The 18042-nt window shown below is 50.2% G+C and overlaps 1 protein-coding gene across 1 annotated transcript in view; it reads right to left on the reverse strand.

The window, feature by feature from the left end:
* Nucleotides 1-18042, reverse strand: part of LOC121276856 (SH2 domain-containing adapter protein B-like) — a 414259-nt gene that overhangs the window by 211738 nt on the left and 184479 nt on the right. The gene's annotated exons all lie outside the window — the stretch shown is intronic.

Genomic DNA, 18042 nt, shown 5'->3' on the forward strand with positions numbered 1-18042 from the left:
GAGAGAGAGACTGACAGTGAGTGAGAGAGAGAGTGACAGTGAGTGAGAGAGAGACTGACAGAGAGTGAGAGAGAGTGGCAGTGACTGAGAGTGACAGTGAGTGAGAGAGAGAGACAGTGAGTGAGAGAGTGACTGAGTGAGAGAGTGACAGTGAGTGAGAGAGAGTGACAGTGAGTGAGAGAGAGTGACAGTGAGTGAGAGAGTGACAGTGAGTGAGAGAGAGTGACAGTGAGTGAGAGTGAGTGACAATGAGTGAGAGTGAGTGACAATGAGTGAGAGTGAGTGACAATGAGTGAGAGTGAGTGACAGTGAGAAAAAGTGAGTGAGAGTGACAGAGTGACAGAGTGAGCGAGTGAGCGAGTGAGCGAGTGAGCGAGTGAGCGAGTGAGCGAGTGAGCGAGTGAGCGAGTGAGCGAGTGAGCGAGTGAGCGAGTGAGCGAGTGAGCGAGTGAGCGAGTGAGCGAGTGAGACTGACACTGAGTGACAGAGAGAGTGACAGTGAGTGAGAGAGAGAGAGAGTGACAGTGAGTGAGAGAGAGAGCGTGACAGTGAGTGAGAGAGAGAGCGTGACAGTGAGTGAGAGAGAGAGCGTGACAGTGAGTGAGAGAGAGAGAGTGACAGTGAGCGAGAGAGAGAGAGTGGCAGTGACTGAGAGTGACAGTGAGTGAGAGAGAGAGACAGTGAGTGAGAGAGAGAGAGTGACAGTGAGTGAGAGAGAGAGCGTGACAGTGAGTGAGAGAGAGAGAGTGTGACAGTGAGCGAGAGAGAGAGAGTGACAGTGAGTGAGGGAGAGAGAGTGACAGTGAGTGAGAGAGAGAGAGTGACAGTGAGTGAGAGAGAGAGTGACAGTGAGTGAGAGAGAGAGAGTGACAGTGAGTGAGAGAGAGAGAGTGACAGTGAGTGAGAGAGAGAGAGTGACAGTGAGTGAGAGAGAGAGAGTGACAGTGAGTGAGAGAGAGAGAGTGACAGTGAGTGAGTGAGAGAGAGAGAGAATGACAGTGAGTGAGAGAGAGAGAATGACAGTGAGTGAGAGAGTGTGACATTGAGTGAGAGAGTGAGTGACAGTGAGAGAGAGAGATTCAGTGAGACTGACAGTGAGTGAGAGAGAGAGTGACACTGAGTGAGAGAGTGACACTGAGTGAGAGAGAGAGTGACACTGAGTGAGAGAGAGAGTGACACTGAGTGAGAGAGAGAGTGACACTGAGTGAGAGAGAGAGTGACACTGAGTGAGAGAGAGAGTGACACTGAGTGAGAGAGAGAGTGACACTGAGTGAGAGAGAGACACTGAGTGAGAGAGAGACACTGAGTGAGAGAGAGAGTGACAGTGAGTGAGAGAGAGAGTGACAGTGAGTGAGAGAGAGAGTGACAGTGAGTGAGAGAGAGAGTGAAAGTGAGTGAGAGATATAGTGAAAGTGAGTGAGAGATATAGTGAAAGTGAGTGAGAGAGAGAGTGACAGTGAGTGTGAGAGAGTGACAGTGAGTGTGAGAGAGTGACAGTGAGTGAGAGAGAGAGTGACAGTGAGTGAGAGAGAGTGACAGTGAGTGAGAGAGACTGACAGTGAGTGAGAGAGAGACTGAAACTGAGTGAGAGAGTGACACTGAGTGAGAGAGAGAGTGACAGTGAGTGAGAGAGAGAGTGACAGTGAGTGAGAGAGAGTGACAGTGAGTGAGAGAGAGAGTGACAGTGAGTGAGAGAGTGACAGTGAGTGAGAGAGAGAGTGACAGTGATTGAGAGAGTGACAGTGAGTGAGAGAGAGAGTGACAGTGAGTGAGAGAGAGAGTGACAGTGAGTGAGAGAGAGAGTGACAGTGAGTGAGAGTGACAGTGAGTGAGAGTGACAGTGAGTGAGAGTGACAGTGAGTGAGAGTGACAGTGAGTGAGAGTGACAGTGAGTGAGAGAGAGAGTGACAGTGAGTGAGAGAGAGAGTGACAGTGAGTGTGAGAGAGAGTGACAGTGAGTGAGAGAGAGAGTGACAGTGAGTGAGAGAGTGTGACAGTGAGTGAGAGTGTGACAGTGAGTGAGAGAGTGACAGTGAGAGAGAGTGACAATGAGTGAGAGTGAGTGACAATGAGTGAGAGTGAGTGACAATGAGTGAGAGTGAGTGACAATGAGTGAGAGTGAGTGACAATGAGTGAGTGAGTGACAATGAGTGAGAGTGAGTGACAGTGAGAGAGTGAGAGAGTGAGAGTGACAGAGTGTGACAGAGTGACAGAGTGACAGAGTGACAGAGTGAGCGAGTGAGCGAGTGAGCGAGTGAGCGAGTGAGCGAGTGAGCGAGTGAGCGAGTGAGCGAGTGAGCGAGTGAGCGAGTGAGCGAGTGAGCGAGTGAGCGAGTGAGCGAGTGAGCGAGTGAGCGAGTGAGCGAGTGAGCGAGTGAGACTGACACTGAGTGAGAGAGAGACTGACAGTGAGTGAGAGTGAGAGTGACAGTGAGTGAGAGAGAGACTGACAGATAGTGAGAGAGAGACTGACAGAGAGTGAGAGAGTGGCAGTGACTGAGAGTGACAGTGAGTGAGAGAGAGAGACAGTGAGTGAGAGAGAGAGACAGTGAGTGAGAGAGAGAGAGTGACAGCGAGTGAGAGAGAGAGAGAGTGACAGTGAGTGAGAGAGAGAGCGTGACAGTGAGTGAGAGAGAGAGAGTGACAGTGAGCGAGAGAGAGTGACAGTGAGTGAGAGAGAGAGTGACAGTGAGTGAGAGAGAGAGTGACAGTGAGTGAGAGAGAGAGTGACAGTGAGTGAGAGAGACAGTGAGTGAGAGAGAGAGTGACAGTGAGTGAGAGAGATTCAGTGAGAGTGACAGTGAGTGAGAGAGAGTGACAGTGAGAGAGAGAGAGTGACAGTGAGAGAGAGAGTGACAGTGAGTGAGAGAGAGAGTGACAGTGAGTGAGAGAGAGTGACAGTGAGTGAGAGAGAGTGACAGTGAGTGAGAGAGAGTGACAGTGAGTGAGAGAGAGAGTGACAGTGAGTGAGAGAGAGAGTGACAGTGAGTGAGAGAGTGACAGTGAGTGAGAGAGAGAGTGACAGTGAGTGAGAGAGAGTGCCAGTGAGTGAGAGAGAGTGACAGTGAGTGAGAGAGAGAGTGACAGTGAGTGAGAGAGAGAGTGACAGTGAGTGAGAGAGAGAGTGACAGTGAGTGAGAGAGAGAGTGACAGTGAGTGAGATAGAGAGTGACAGTGAGTGAGAGAGAGAGTGACAGTGAGTGAGAGAGAGAGTGACAGTGAGTGAGAGAGGGAGTGACAGTGAGTGAGAGAGGGAGTGACAGTGAGTGAGAGAGGGAGTGACAGTGAGTGAGAGAGGGAGTGACAGTGAGTGAGAGAGGGAGTGACAGTGAGTGAGAGAGGGAGTGACAGTGAGTAAGAGAGTGACAGTGAGTGAGAGAGTGACAGTGAGTGAGAGAGTGACAGTGAGTGAGAGAGTGACAGTGAGTGAGAGAGTGACAGTGAGTGAGAGAGTGACAGTGAGTGAGACAGAGTGCCAGTGAGTGAGACAGAGTGCCAGTGAGTGAGACAGAGTGCCAGTGAGTGAGACAGAGTGCCAGTGAGTGAGACAGAGTGCCAGTGAGTGAGAGAGTGACAGTGAGTGAGAGAGAGAGTGACAGTGAGTGAGAGAGAGAGTGACAGTGAGTGAGAGAGAGAGTGACAGTGAGTGAGAGAGACAGTGACAGTGAGTGAGAGAGACAGTGACAGTGAGTAAGAGAGTGAGAGACTGAGAGAGCGAGAGACAGTGACTGTGAGTGAGAGACAGTGACTGAGCGAGAGAGAGTGACAGTGAGTGAGAGAGATTCAGTGAGAGTGACAGTGAGTGAGAGAGAGAGTGACAGTGAGTGTGAGAGTGACAGTGAGTGAGAGAGAGAGTGACAGTGACTGAGAGAGAGAGTGACAGTGACTGAGAGAGAGAGTGACAGTGACTGAGAGAGAGAGTGACAGTGACTGAGAGAGAGAGTGACAGTGACTGAGAGAGTGACAGTGAGTGAGAGAGTGACAGTGAGTGAGAGAGTGACAGTGAGTGAGAGTGACAGTGAGTGAGAGAGAGTGACAATGAGTGAGAGTGAGTGACAATGAGTGAGAGTGAGTGACAATGAGTGAGAGTGAGTGACAGTGAGAGAGTGAGAGAGAGAGAGTGACAGTGAGTGAGAGAGAGAGTGACAGTGAATGAGAGAGAGAGTGACAGTGAGTGAGAGAGTGACAGTGAGTGTGAGAGAGAGTGACAGTGAGTGAGAGAGAGAGTGACAGTGAGTGAGAGTGACAGTGAGTGAGAGTGACAGTGAGTGAGAGAGTGACAGTGAGTGAGAGAGAGTGACAATGAGTGAGAGAGAGTGACAATGAGTGGGAGAGAGTGACAATGAGTGGGAGAGAGTGACAATGAGTGGGAGAGAGTGACAATGAGTGGGAGAGAGTGACAATGAGTGGGAGAGAGTGACAATGAGTGAGAGTGAGTGACAATGAGCGAGAGAGAGTGACAGTGAGAGAGAGAGTGACAGTGAGTGAGAGAGAGAGTGACAGTGAGTGAGACAGTGACAGTGAGTGAGAGAGACAGTGACAGTGAGTGAGAGAGACAGTGACAGTGAGTGAGAGAGACAGTGACAGTGAGTGAGAGACACAGTGACAGTGAGTGAGAGACACAGGGACAGTGAGTGAGAGACACAGTGACAGTGAGTGAGAGACACAGTGACAGTGAGTGAGAGACACAGTGAGTGAGTGAGAGACACAGTGACAGTGAGTGAGAGACACAGTGACAGTGAGTGAGAGACACAGTGACAGTGAGTGAGAGACACAGTGACAGTGAGTGAGAGACACAGTGACAGTGAGTGAGAGAGTGAGAGACTGAGAGAGTGAGAGACAGTGACTGTGAGTGAGAGAGAGTGACAGTGAGTGAGAGAGAGTGACAGTGAGTGAGAGGGAGAGATTCAGTGAGAGTGACAGTGAGTGAGAGTGACAGTGAGTGAGTGAGAGTGACAGTGAGTGAGAGTAACAGTGAGTGAGAGTAACAGTGAGTGAGAGAGAGTGACAGTGAGTGAGAGAGAGTGACAGTGAGTGAGAGAGAGTGACAGTGAGTGAGAGAGAGTGACAGTGAGTGAGAGAGAGTGACAGTGAGTGAGAGTGACAGTGAGTGAGAGAGAGAGTGACAGTGAGTGAGAGAGAGAGTGACAGTGAGTGAGAGAGAGTGACAGTGAGTGAGAGTGACAGTGAGTGAGAGAGAGAGTGACAGTGAGTGAGAGAGTGACAGTGAGTGAGAGAGAGACAGTGAGTGAGAGAGAGAGTGACAGTGAGTGAGAGAGAGAGTGACAGTGAGTGAGAGAGAGAGTGACAGTGAGTGAGAGAGAGAGTGACAGTGAGTGAGAGAGAGAGTGACAGTGAGTGAGAGAGAGAGTGACAGTGAGTGAGAGAAACAGTGAGTGAGAGAGAGAGTGACAGTGAGTGAGAGAGAGAGTGACAGTGAGTGAGAGAGAGAGTGACAGTGAGTGAGAGAGAGAGTGACAGTGTGTGAGAGAGAGAGTGACAGTGTGTGAGAGAGACAGTGAGTGAGAGAGACAGTGAGTGAGACAGTGAGTGAGAGAGACAGTGAGTGAGAGAGACAGTGAGTGAGAGAGACAGTGAGTGAGAGAGACAGTGAGTGAGAGAGACAGTGAGTGAGAGAGACAGTGAGTGAGAGAGACAGTGAGTGAGAGAGACAGTGAGTGAGAGAGACAGTGAGTGAGAGAGAGTGACAGTGAGTGAGAGAGAGTGACAGTGAGTGAGAGAGAGTGACAGTGAGTGAGAGAGAGAGTGACAGTGAGTCAGAGAGTGACAGTGAGTGAGAGAGAGAGTGACAGTGAGTGAGAGAGAGAGTGACAGTGAGTGAGAGAGAGAGTGACAGTGAGTGAGAAGGAGAGTGACAGTGAGTGATAGAGTGACAGTGAGTGAGAGAGTGACAGTGAGTGAGAGTGACAGTGAGTGAGAGAGAGAGTGACAGTGAGTGAGAGAGAGAGTGACAATGAGAGAGAGTGACAGTGAGTGAGTGAGAGAGTGACAGTGAGTGAGTGAGAGAGTGACAGTGAGTGAGTGAGAGAGTGACAGTGAGTGAGAGAGTGACAGTGAGTGAGAGAGTGACAGTGAGTGAGAGAGTGACAGTGAGTGAGAGAGTGACAGTGAGTGAGAGAGTGACAGTGAGAGAGAGAGTGACAGTGAGTGAGAGAGTGACAGTGAGAGAGAGAGTGACAGTGAGAGAGAGAGTGACAGTGAGTGAGAGTGAGAGTGACAGTGAGCGAGAGTGACAGTGAGTGAGAGAGAGAGTGACAGAGAGTGAGAGAGAGAGTGACAGTGAGTGAGAGAGAGAGTGACAGTGAGTGAGAGAGAGAGTGACAGTGAGTGAGAGAGAGAGTGACAGTGAGTGAGAGAGAGAGTGACAGTGAGTGAGAGAGAGAGTGACAGTGAGTGACAGAGAGAGTGACAGTGAGTGAGAGAGAGTGACAGTGAGTGAGAGAGAGTGACAGTGAGTGAGAGAGAGTGACAGTGAGTGAGTGAGAGAGTGACAGTGAGTGAGAGAGAGAGTGACAGTGAGTGAGAGAGTGACAGTGAGTGAGAGAGAGAGTGACAGTGAGTGAGAGAGAGAGTGACAGTGAGTGAGAGAGAGAGTGACAGTGAGTGAGAGAGTGACAGTGAGTGAGTGAGAGAGTGACAGTGAGTGAGTGAGAGAGTGACAGTGAGTGAGTGAGAGAGTGACAGTGAGTGAGAGAGTGACAATGAGTGAGAGAGTGACAGTGAGTGAGAGAGTGACAGTGAGTGAGAGAGTGACAGTGAGTGAGAGAGTGACAGTGAGTGAGAGACAGTGACAGTGAGTGAGAGACAGTGACAGTGAGTGAGAGTGACAGTGAGTGAGAGTGACAGTGAGTGAGAGTGACAGTGAGTGAGAGTGACAGTGAGTGAGAGTGACAGTGAGTGAGAGTGACAGTGAGTGAGAGTGACAGTGACAGTGAGTGAGAGTGAGAGTGACAGTGAGTGAGAGTGACAGAGTGAGAGAGTGACAGTGAGTGAGAGAGAGAGTGACAGTGAGTGAGAGAGAGAGTGACAGTGAGTGAGAGAGAGAGTGACAGTGAGTGAGAGAGAGAGTGACAGTGAGAGAGAGAGTGACAGTGAGTGAGAGAGAGAGTGACAGTGAGTGAGAGAGAGTGACAGTGAGTGAGAGAGAGAGTGACAGTGAGTGAGAGAGAGAGTGACAGTGAGTGAGAGAGAGAGTGACAGTGAGAGAGAGTGACATTGAGTGAGAGAGTGACATTGAGTGAGAGAGTGACAGTGAGTGAGAGAGTGACAGTGAGTGAGAGAGTGACAGTGAGAGAGAGTGACAGTGAGAGAGAGTGACAGTGAGAGAGAGTGACAGTGAGAGAGTGACAGTGAGTGAGAGAGTGACAGTGAGTGAGAGAGTGACAGTGAGTGAGAGAGTGACAGTGAGTGAGAGAGAGAGTGACAGTGAGTGAGAGAGTGACAGTGAGTGAGAGAGTGACAGTGAGTGAGAGAGTGACAGTGAGTGAGAGAGTGACAGTGAGTGAGAGAGTGACAGTGAGTGAGAGAGTGACAGTGAGTGAGAAAGAGAGTGACAGTGAGTGAGAGAGAGTGACAGTGAGTGAGAGAGTGACAGTGAGTGAGAGAGTGCCAGTGAGTGAGAGAGTGCCAGTGAGAGAGTGCCAGTGAGTGAGAGAGAGTGCCAGTGAGTGAGAGAGAGTGACAGTGAGTGAGAGTGACAGTGAGTGAGAGAGAGAGTGACAGTGAGTGAGAGAGACAGTGACAGTGAGTGAGAGAGACAGTGACAGTGAGAGAGACAGTGACAGTGAGTGAGAGAGACAGTGACAGTGAGTGAGAGAGTGAGAGACTGAGAGAGCGAGAGACAGTGACTGTGAGTGAGAGACAGTGACTGAGTGAGAGAGAGTGACAGTGAGTGAGAAAGATTCAGTGAGAGTGACAGTGAGAGAGATTCAGTGAGAGTGACAGTGAGTGAGAGAGAGAGTGACAGTGAGTGTGAGAGTGACAGTGAGTGAGAGAGAGTGACAGTGAGTGAGAGAGAGTGACAGTGAGTGAGAGAGAGTGACAGTGAGTGAGAGAGAGAGTGACAGTGAGTGAGAGAGAGAGTGACAGTGAGTGAGAGAGTGACAGTGAGTGAGAGAGTGACAGTGAGTGAGAGAGTGACAGTGAGTGAGAGAGTGACAGTGAGTGAGAGAGAGTGACAATGAGTGAGAGTGAGTGACAGTGAGCGAGTGAGCGAGTGAGCGAGTGAGCGAGTGAGCGAGTGAGCGAGTGAGCGAGTGAGCGAGTGAGCGAGTGAGCGAGTGAGCGAGTGAGACTGACACTGAGTGAGAGAGAGACTGACAGTGAGTGAGAGTGAGAGTGACAGTGAGTGAGAGAGAGACTGACAGATAGTGAGAGAGAGACTGACAGAGAGTGAGAGAGAGTGGCAGTGACTGAGTGTGACAGTGAGTGAGAGAGAGAGACAGTGAGTGAGAGAGAGAGAGTGACAGCGAGTGAGAGAGAGAGAGAGTGACAGTGAGTGAGAGAGAGAGCGTGACAGTGAGTGAGAGAGAGAGAGTGACAGTGAGCGAGAGAGAGTGACAGTGAGTGAGAGAGAGAGTGACAGTGAGTGAGAGAGAGAGTGACAGTGAGTGAGAGAGAGAGTGACAGTGAGTGAGAGAGACAGTGAGTGAGAGAGAGAGTGACAGTGAGTGAGAGAGATTCAGTGAGAGTGACAGTGAGTGAGAGAGAGTGACAGTGAGAGAGAGAGAGTGACAGTGAGAGAGAGAGAGTGACAGTGAGTGAGAGAGAGAGTGACAGTGAGTGAGAGAGAGTGACAGTGAGTGAGAGAGAGTGACAGTGAGTGAGAGAGAGAGTGACAGTGAGTGAGAGAGAGTGACAGTGAGTGAGAGAGAGAGTGACAGTGAGTGAGAGAGAGAGTGACAGTGAGTGAGAGAGTGACAGTGAGTGAGAGAGAGTGACAGTGAGTGAGAGAGAGTGACAGTGAGTGAGAGAGAGAGTGACAGTGAGTGAGAGAGAGAGTGACAGTGAGTGAGAGAAAGAGTGACAGTGAGTGAGAGAGAGAGTGACAGTGAGTGAGAGAGAGAGTGACAGTGAGTGAGAGAGAGAGTGACAGTGAGTGAGAGAGAGAGTGACAGTGAGTGAGAGAGAGAGTGACAGTGAGTGAGAGAGAGAGTGACAGTGAGTGAAAGAGAGAGTGACAGTGAGTGAGAGAGGGAGTGACAGTGAGTGAGAGAGGGAGTGACAGTGAGTGAGAGAGGGAGTGACAGTGAGTGAGAGAGGGAGTGACAGTGAGTGAGAGAGGGAGTGACAGTGAGTGAGAGAGGGAGTGACAGTGAGTGAGAGAGGGAGTGACAGTGAGTAAGAGAGGGAGTGACAGTGAGTGAGAGAGTGACAGTGAGTGAGAGAGTGACAGTGAGTGAGAGAGTGACAGTGAGTGAGAGAGTGACAGTGAGTGAGAGAGTGACAGTGAGTGAGACAGAGTGCCAGTGAGTGAGACAGAGTGCCAGTGAGTGAGACAGCGTGCCAGTGAGTGAGACAGAGTGCCAGTGAGTGAGACAGAGTGCCAGTGAGTGAGACAGAGTGCCAGTGAGTGAGACAGAGTGCCAGTGAGTGAGAGAGTGACAGTGAGTGAGAGAGAGAGTGACAGTGAGTGAGAGAGAGAGTGACAGTGAGTGAGAGAGAGAGTGACAGTGAGTGAGAGAGACAGTGACAGTGAGTGAGAGAGACAGTGACAGTGAGTAAGAGAGTGAGAGACTGAGAGAGCGAGAGACAGTGACTGTGAGTGAGAGACAGTGACTGAGCGAGAGAGAGTGACAGTGAGTGAGAGAGATTCAGTGAGAGTGACAGTGAGTGAGAGAGAGAGTGACAGTGAGTGTGAGAGTGACAGTGAGTGAGAGAGAGAGTGACAGTGAGTGTGAGAGAGAGTGACAGTGACTGAGAGAGAGAGTGACAGTGACTGAGAGAGAGAGTGACAGTGAGTGAGAGAGTGACAGTGAGTGAGAGAGTGACAGTGAGTGAGAGAGTGACAGTGAGTGAGAGAGTGACAGTGAGTGAGAGAGAGTGACAATGAGTGAGAGTGAGTGACAATGAGTGAGAGTGAGCGACAATGAGTGAGAGTGAGTGACAGTGAGAGAGTGAGAGAGAGAGAGTGACAGTGAGTGAGAGAGAGAGTGACAGTGAGTGAGAGAGAGAGTGACAGTGAGTGAGAGAGTGACAGTGAGTGTGAGAGAGAGTGACAGTGAGTGAGAGAGAGAGTGACAGTGAGTGAGAGTGACAGTGAGTGAGAGAGTGACAGTGAGTGAGAGAGAGTGACAATGAGTGAGAGAGAGTGACAATGAGTGAGAGAGAGTGACAATGAGTGGGAGAGAGTGACAATGAGTGGGAGAGAGCGACAATGAGTGAGAGTGAGTGACAATGAGCGAGAGAGAGTGACAGTGAGAGAGAGAGTGACAGTGAGTGAGAGAGAGAGTGACAGTGAGTGAGACAGTGACAGTGAGTGAGAGAGAGAGTGACAGTGAGTGAGAGAGACAGTGACAGTGAGTGAGAGAGACAGTGACAGTGAGTGAGAGACACAGTGACAGTGAGTGAGAGACACAGTGACAGTGAGTGAGAGACACAGTGACAGTGAGTGAGAGACACAGCGACAGTGAGTGAGAGACACAGTGACAGTGAGTGAGAGACACAGTGACAGTGAGTGAGAGACACAGTGACAGTGAGTGAGAGACACAGTGACAGTGAGTGAGAGACACAGTGACAGTGAGTGAGAGAGTGAGAGACTGAGAGAGTGAGAGACAGTGACTGTGAGTGAGAGAGAGTGACAGTGAGTGAGAGAGTGACAGTGAGTGAGAGGGAGAGATTCAGTGAGAGTGACAGTGAGTGAGAGTGACAGTGAGTGAGTGAGATGACAGTGAGTGAGAGTAACAGTGAGTGAGAGAGAGTGACAGTGAGTGAGAGAGAGTGACAGTGAGTGAGAGAGAGTGACAGTGAGTGAGAGAGAGTGACAGTGAGTGAGAGAGAGTGACAGTGAGTGAGAGAGAGTGACAGTGAGTGAGAGAGAGTGACAGTGAGTGAGAGAGAGTGACAGTGAATGAGAGAGAGTGACAGTGAGTGAGAGTGACAGTGAGTGAGAGAGAGAGTGACAGTGAGTGAGAGAGAGTGACAGTGAGTGAGAGTGACAGTGAGTGAGAGAGAGAGTGACAGTGAGTGAGAGAGAGAGTGACAGTGAGTGAGAGAGTGACAGTGAGTGAGAGAGAGAGTGACAGTGAGTGAGAGAGAGAGTGACAGTGAGTGAGAGAGAGAGTGACAGTGAGTGAGAGAGAGAGTGACAGTGAGTGAGAGAGAGAGTGACAGTGAGTGAGAGAGAGAGTGACAGTGAGTGAGAGAGAGTAACAGTGAGTGAGAGAGAGAGTGACAGTGAGTGAGAGAGAGAGTGACAGTGAGTGAGAGAGAATGAGTGAGTGAGAGAGAGAGTGACAGTGTGTGAGAGAGACAGTGAGTGAGAGAGACAGTGAGTGAGAGAGACAGTGAGTGAGAGAGACAGTGAGTGAGAGAGACAGTGAGTGAGAGAGACAGTGAGTGAGAGAGACAGTGAGTGAGAGAGACAGTGAGTGAGAGAGACAGTGAGTGAGAGAGACAGTGAGTGAGAGAGACAGTGAGTGAGAGAGACAGTGAGTGAGAGAGGACAGTGAGTGAGAGAGAGTGACAGTGAGTGAGAGAGAGTGACAGTGAGTGAGAGAGAGAGTGACAGTGAGTGAGAGAGAGAGTGACAGTGAGTGAGAGAGAGAGTGACAGTGAGTGAGAGAGAGAGTGACAGTGAGTGAGAGAGAGTGTGACAGTGAGTGAGAAGGAGAGTGACAGTGAGTGAGAGAGAGACAGTGACAGTGATTGAGAGAGAGACAGTGACAGTGAGTGAGAGAGTGACAGTGAGTGAGAGTGACAGTGAGTGATAGAGTGACAGTGAGTGAGAGAGTGACAGTGAGTGAGAGTGACAGTGAGTGAGAGAGAGAGTGACAGTGAGTGAGAGAGAGTGACAATGAGAGAGAGAGTGACAGTGAGTGAGTGAGAGAGTGACAGTGAGTGAGTGAGAGAGTGACAGTGAGTGAGTGAGAGTGACAGTGAGTGAGAGAGTGACAGTGAGTGAGAGAGTGACAGTGAGTGAGAGAGTGACAGTGAGTGAGAGAGTGACAGTGAGTGAGAGAGTGACAGTGAGAGAGAGAGTGACAGTGAGAGAGAGAGTGACAGTGAGAGAGAGAGTGACAGTGAGCGAGAGTGAGAGTGACAGTGAGCGAGAGTGACAGTGAGTGAGAGAGAGAGTGACAGAGAGTGAGAGAGAGAGTGACAGAGAGTGAGAGAGAGAGTGACAGTGAGTGAGAGAGAGAGTGACAGTGAGTGAGAGAGAGAGTGACAGTGAGTGAGAGAGAGAGTGACAGTGAGTGACAGAGAGAGTGACAGTGAGTGAGAGAGAGTGACAGTGAGTGAGAGAGAGTGACAGTGAGTGAGTGAGAGAGTGACAGTGAGTGAGAGAGAGAGTGACAGTGAGTGAGAGAGTGACAGTGAGTGAGAGAGAGAGTGACAGTGAGTGAGAGAGAGAGTGACAGTGAGTGAGAGAGAGAGTGACAGTGAGTGAGAGAGAGAGTGACAGTGAGTGAGAGAGTGACAGTGAGTGAGTGAGAGAGTGACAGTGAGTGAGTGAGAGAGTGACAGTGAGTGAGAGAGTGACAATGAGTGAGAGAGTGACAGTGAGTGAGAGAGTGACAGTGAGTGAGAGAGTGACAGTGAGTGAGAGACAGTGACAGTGAGTGAGAGACAGTGACAGTGAGTGAGAGACAGTGACAGTGAGTGAGAGACAGTGACAGTGAGTGAGAGTGACAGTGAGTGAGAGTGACAGTGAGTGAGAGTGACAGTGAGTGAGAGTGACAGTGACAGTGAGTGAGAGTGAGAGTGACAGTGAGTGAGAGTGACAGAGTGAGAGAGTGACAGTGAGTGAGAGAGAGAGTGACAGTGAGTGAGAGAGAGAGTGACAGTGAGTGAGAGAGAGAGTGACAGTGAGTGAGAGAGAGAGTGACAGTGAGTGAGAGAGAGAGTGACAGTGAGTGAGTGAGATGACAGTGAGTGAGAGTAACAGTGAGTGAGAGAGAGTGACAGTGAGTGAGAGAGAGTGACAGTGAGTGAGAGAGAGTGACAGTGAGTGAGAGAGAGTGACAGTGAGTGAGAGAGAGTGACAGTGAATGAGAGAGAGTGACAGTGAATGAGAGAGAGTGACAGTGAGTGAGAGTGACAGTGAGTGAGAGAGAGAGTGACAGTGAGTGAGAGAGAGTGACAGTGAGTGAGAGTGACAGTGAGTGAGAGAGAGAGTGACAGTGAGTGAGAGAGAGAGGGACAGTGATTGATAGAGTGACAGTGAGTGAGAGAGAGAGTGACAGTGAGTGAGAGAGAGAGTGACAGTGAGTGAGAGAGAGAGTGACAGTGAGTGAGAGAGAGAGTGACAGTGAGTGAGAGAGAGTAACAGTGAGTGAGAGAGAGAGTGACAGTGAGTGAGAGAGAGAGTGACAGTGAGTGAGAGAGAATGAGTGAGTGAGAGAGAGAGTGACAGTGTGTGAGAGAGACAGTGAGTGAGAGAGACAGTGAGTGAGAGAGACAGTGAGTGAGAGAGACAGTGAGTGAGAGAGACAGTGAGTGAGAGAGACAGTGAGTGAGAGAGACAGTGAGTGAGAGAGACAGTGAGTGAGAGAGACAGTGAGTGAGAGAGACAGTGAGTGAGAGAGAGTGACAGTGAGTGAGAGAGAGTGACAGTGAGTGAGAGAGAGAGTGACAGTGAGTGAGAGAGAGAGTGACAGTGAGTGAGAGAGAGAGTGACAGTGAGTGAGAGAGAGAGTGACAGTGAGTGAGAGAGAGAGTGACAGTGAGTGAGAAGGAGAGTGACAGTGAGTGAGAGAGAGACAGTGACAGTGATTGAGAGAGAGACAGTGACAGTGAGTGAGAGAGTGACAGTGAGTGAGAGTGACAGTGAGTGATAGAGTGACAGTGAGTGAGAGAGTGACAGTGAGTGAGAGTGACAGTGAGTGAGAGAGAGAGTGACAGTGAGTGAGAGAGAGTGACAATGAGAGAGAGAGTGACAGTGAGTGAGTGAGAGAGTGACAGTGAGTGAGTGAGAGAGTGACAGTGAGTGAGTGAGAGTGACAGTGAGTGAGAGAGTGACAGTGAGTGAGAGAGTGACAGTGAGTGAGAGAGTGACAGTGAGTGAGAGAGTGACAGTGAGTGAGAGAGTGACAGTGAGAGAGAGAGTGACAGTGAGAGAGAGAGTGACAGTGAGCGAGAGTGAGAGTGACAGTGAGCGAGAGTGACAGTGAGTGAGAGAGAGTGACAGAGAGTGAGAGAGAGAGTGACAGAGAGTGAGAGAGAGAGTGACAGTGAGTGAGAGAGAGAGTGACAGTGAGTGAGAGAGAGAGTGACAGTGAGTGACAGAGAGAGTGACAGTGAGTGAGAGAGAGTGACAGTGAGTGAGAGAGAGTGACAGTGAGTGAGAGAGAGTGACAGTGAGTGAGTGAGAGAGTGACAGTGAGTGAGAGAGAGAGTGACAGTGAGTGAGAGAGTGACAGTGAGTGAGAGAGTGACAGTGAGTGAGAGAGAGAGTGACAGTGAGTGAGAGAGAGAGTGACAGTGAGTGAGAGAGAGAGTGACAGTGAGTGAGAGAGTGACAGTGAGTGAGTGAGAGAGTGACAGTGAGTGAGTGAGAGAGTGACAGTGAGTGAGAGAGTGACAATGAGTGAGAGAGTGACAGTGAGTGAGAGAGTGACAGTGAGTGAGAGAGTGACAGTGAGTGAGAGAGTGACAGTGAGTGAGAGAGTGACAGTGAGTGAGAGACAGTGACAGTGAGTGAGAGACAGTGACAGTGAGTGAGAGACAGTGACAGTGAGTGAGAGACAGTGACAGTGAGTGAGAGTGACAGTGAGTGAGAGTGACAGTGAGTGAGAGTGACAGTGAGTGAGAGTGACAGTGACAGTGAGTGAGAGTGAGAGTGACAGTGAGTGAGAGTGACAGAGTGAGAGAGTGACAGTGAGTGAGAGAGAGAGTGACAGTGAGTGAGAGAGTGACAGTGAGTGAGAGAGAGAGTGACAGTGAGTGAGAGAGAGAGTGACAGTGAGTGAGAGAGAGAGTGACAGTGAGTGAGAGAGAGTGACAGTGAGTGAGAGAGAGAGTGACAGTGAGTGAGAGAGAGAGTGACAGTGAGTGAGAGAGAGAGTGACAGTGAGTGAGAGAGAGAGTGACAGTGAGAGAGAGTGACATTGAGTGAGAGAGTGACATTGAGTGAGAGAGTGACATTGAGTGAGAGAGTGACAGTGAGTGAGTGACAGTGAGTGAGAGAGTGACAGTGAGAGAGAGTGACAGTGAGAGAGAGTGACAGTGAGAGAGAGTGACACTGAGAGAGTGACAGTGAGTGAGAGAGTGACAGTGAGTGAGAGAGAGAGTGACAGTGAGTGAGAGAGAGAGTGACAGTGAGTGAGAGAGTGACAGTGAGTGAGAGAGTGACAGTGAGTGAGAGAGTGACAGTGAGTGAGAGAGTGACAGTGAGTGAGAGAGTGACAGTGAGTGAGAAAGAGAGTGACAGTGAGTGAGAGAGAGCGACAGTGAGTGAGAGAGAGAGTGACAGTGAGTGAGAGAGAGAGTGACAGTGAGTGAGAGAGTGACAGTGAGTGAGAGAGAGAGTGACAGTGAGTGAGAGAGTGACAGTGAGTGAGAGAGTGACGGTGAGTGAGTGACAGTGAGTGAGAGAGTGACAGTGAGTAACAGTGAGTGAGAGTGACAGTGAGTGAGAGAGAGAGTGACAGTGAGTGAGAGAGAGAGACAGTGAGAGAGAGAGTGACAGTGAGAGAGAGAGTGACAGTGAGTGAGAGAGTGACAGTGAGTGAGAGAGTGACAGTGAGTGAGAGAGAGAGAGTGACAGTGAGTGAGAGAGAGAGAGTGACAGTGAGTGAGAGAGAGAGAGTGACAGTGAGTGAGTGAGTGACAGTGAGTGAGTGAGTGACAGTGAGTGAGTGAGTGACAGTGAGTGAGTGAGAGAGTGACAGTGAGTGAGAGTGACAGTGATTGAGAGAGTGACAGTGAGTGAGAGAGTGACAGTGAGAGAGTGACAGAGAGTGAGAGAGTGACAGTGAGAGCGAGTGACAGTGAGAGAGACTGACAGTGAGTGAGAGAGAGAGTGACAGTGAGTGAGAGAGAGAGTGACAGTGAGTGAGAGAGAGAGTGACAGTGAGTGAGAGAGAGAGTGACAGTGAGTGAGAGAGAGAGTGACAGTGAGTGAGAGAGAGAGTGACAGTGAGTGAGAGAGTGACAGTGACTGAGAGAGAGAGTGACAGTGAGTGAGAGAGAGAGTGACAGTGAGTGAGAGAGAGAGAGTGACAGTGAGTGAGACAGTGACAGTGAGTGAGAGAGACAGTGACAGTGAGTGAGAGACACAGTGACAGTGAGTGAGAGACACAGTGACAGTGAGTGAGAGAGTGAGAGACTGAGAGAGTGAGAGACAGTGACTGTGAGTGAGAGAGAGTGACAGTGAGTGAGAGAGATTCAGTGAGAGTGACAGTGAGTGAGAGAGAGTGACAGTGAGTGAGAGAGACAGTGAGTGAGAGAGAGTGACAGTGAGTGAGAGAGAGTGACAGTGAGTGAGAGAGAGAGTGACAGTGAGTGAGAGAGAGAGTGACAGTGAGTGAGAGAGAGAGTGACAGTGAGTGAGAGAGAGAGTGACAGTGAGTGAGAGAGAGAGTGACAGTGAGTGAGAGAGTGACAGTGAGTGAGAGAGGGAGTGACAGTGAGTGAGAGAGGGAGTGACAGTGAGTGAGAGAGGGAGTGACAGTGAGTGAGAGAGGGAGTGACAGTGAGTGAGAGAGGGAGTGACAGTGAGTGAGAGAGGGAGTGACAGTGAGTAAGAGAGTGACAGTGAGTGAGAGAGTGACAGTGAGTGAGAGAGTGACAGTGAGTGAGACAGAGTGCCAGTGAGTGAGACAGAGTGCCAGTGAGTGAGACAGAGTGCCAGTGAGTGAGACAGAGTGCCAGTGAGTGAGACAGAGTGCCAGTGAGTGAGACAGAGTGCCAGTGAGTGAGACAGAGTGCCAGTGAGTGAGACAGAGTGCCAGTGAGTGAGACAGAGTGCCAGTGAGTGAGACAGAGTGCCAGTGAGTGAGAGAGTGACAGTGAGTGAGAGAGTGACAGTGAGTGAGAGAGAGAGTGACAGTGAGTGAGAGAGAGAGTGACAGTGAGTGAGAGAGAGAGTGACAGTGAGTGAGAGAGAGTGACAGTGAGTGAGAGAGACAGTGACAGTGAGTGAGAGAGACAGTGACAGTGAGTAAGAGAGTGAGAGACTGAGAGAGCGAGAGACAGTGACTGTGAGTGAGAGACAGTGACTGAGCGAGAGAGAGTGACAGTGAGTGAGAGAGATTCAGTGAGAGTGACAGTGAGTGAGAGAGAGAGTGACAGTGAGTGTGAGAGTGACAGTGAGTGAGAGAGAGAGTGACAGTGAGTGTGAGAGAGAGTGACAGTGACTGAGAGAGAGAGTGACAGTGACTGAGAGAGTGACAGTGAGTGAGAGAGTGACAGTGAGTGAGAGAGTGACAGTGAGTGAGAGAGTGACAGTGAGTGAGAGAGTGACAGTGAGTGAGAGAGTGACAGTGAGTGAGAGAGAGTGACAATGAGTGAGAGTGAGTGACAATGAGTGAGAGTGAGTGACAATGAGTGAGAGTGAGTGACAGTGAGAGAGTGAGAGAGAGAGAGTGACAGTGAGTGAGAGAGAGAGTGACAGTGAGTGAGAGAGTGACAGTGAGTGTGAGAGAGAGTGACAGTGAGTGAGAGAGAGAGTGACAGTGAGTGAGAGTGACAGTGAGTGAGAGTGACAGTGAGTGAGAGAGTGACAGTGAGTGAGAGAGAGTGACAATGAGTGAGAGAGAGTGACAATGAGTGAGAGAGAGTGACAATGAGTGGGAGAGAGTGACAATGAGCGAGAGTGAGTGACAGTGAGAGAGAGAGTGACAGTGAGTGAGAGAAAGAGTG

The sequence above is a fragment of the Carcharodon carcharias genome, chromosome 4 (assembly GCF_017639515.1).
Source record: "Carcharodon carcharias isolate sCarCar2 chromosome 4, sCarCar2.pri, whole genome shotgun sequence".
In the NCBI taxonomy this organism is placed as follows: Eukaryota; Metazoa; Chordata; class Chondrichthyes; order Lamniformes; family Lamnidae; genus Carcharodon; species Carcharodon carcharias.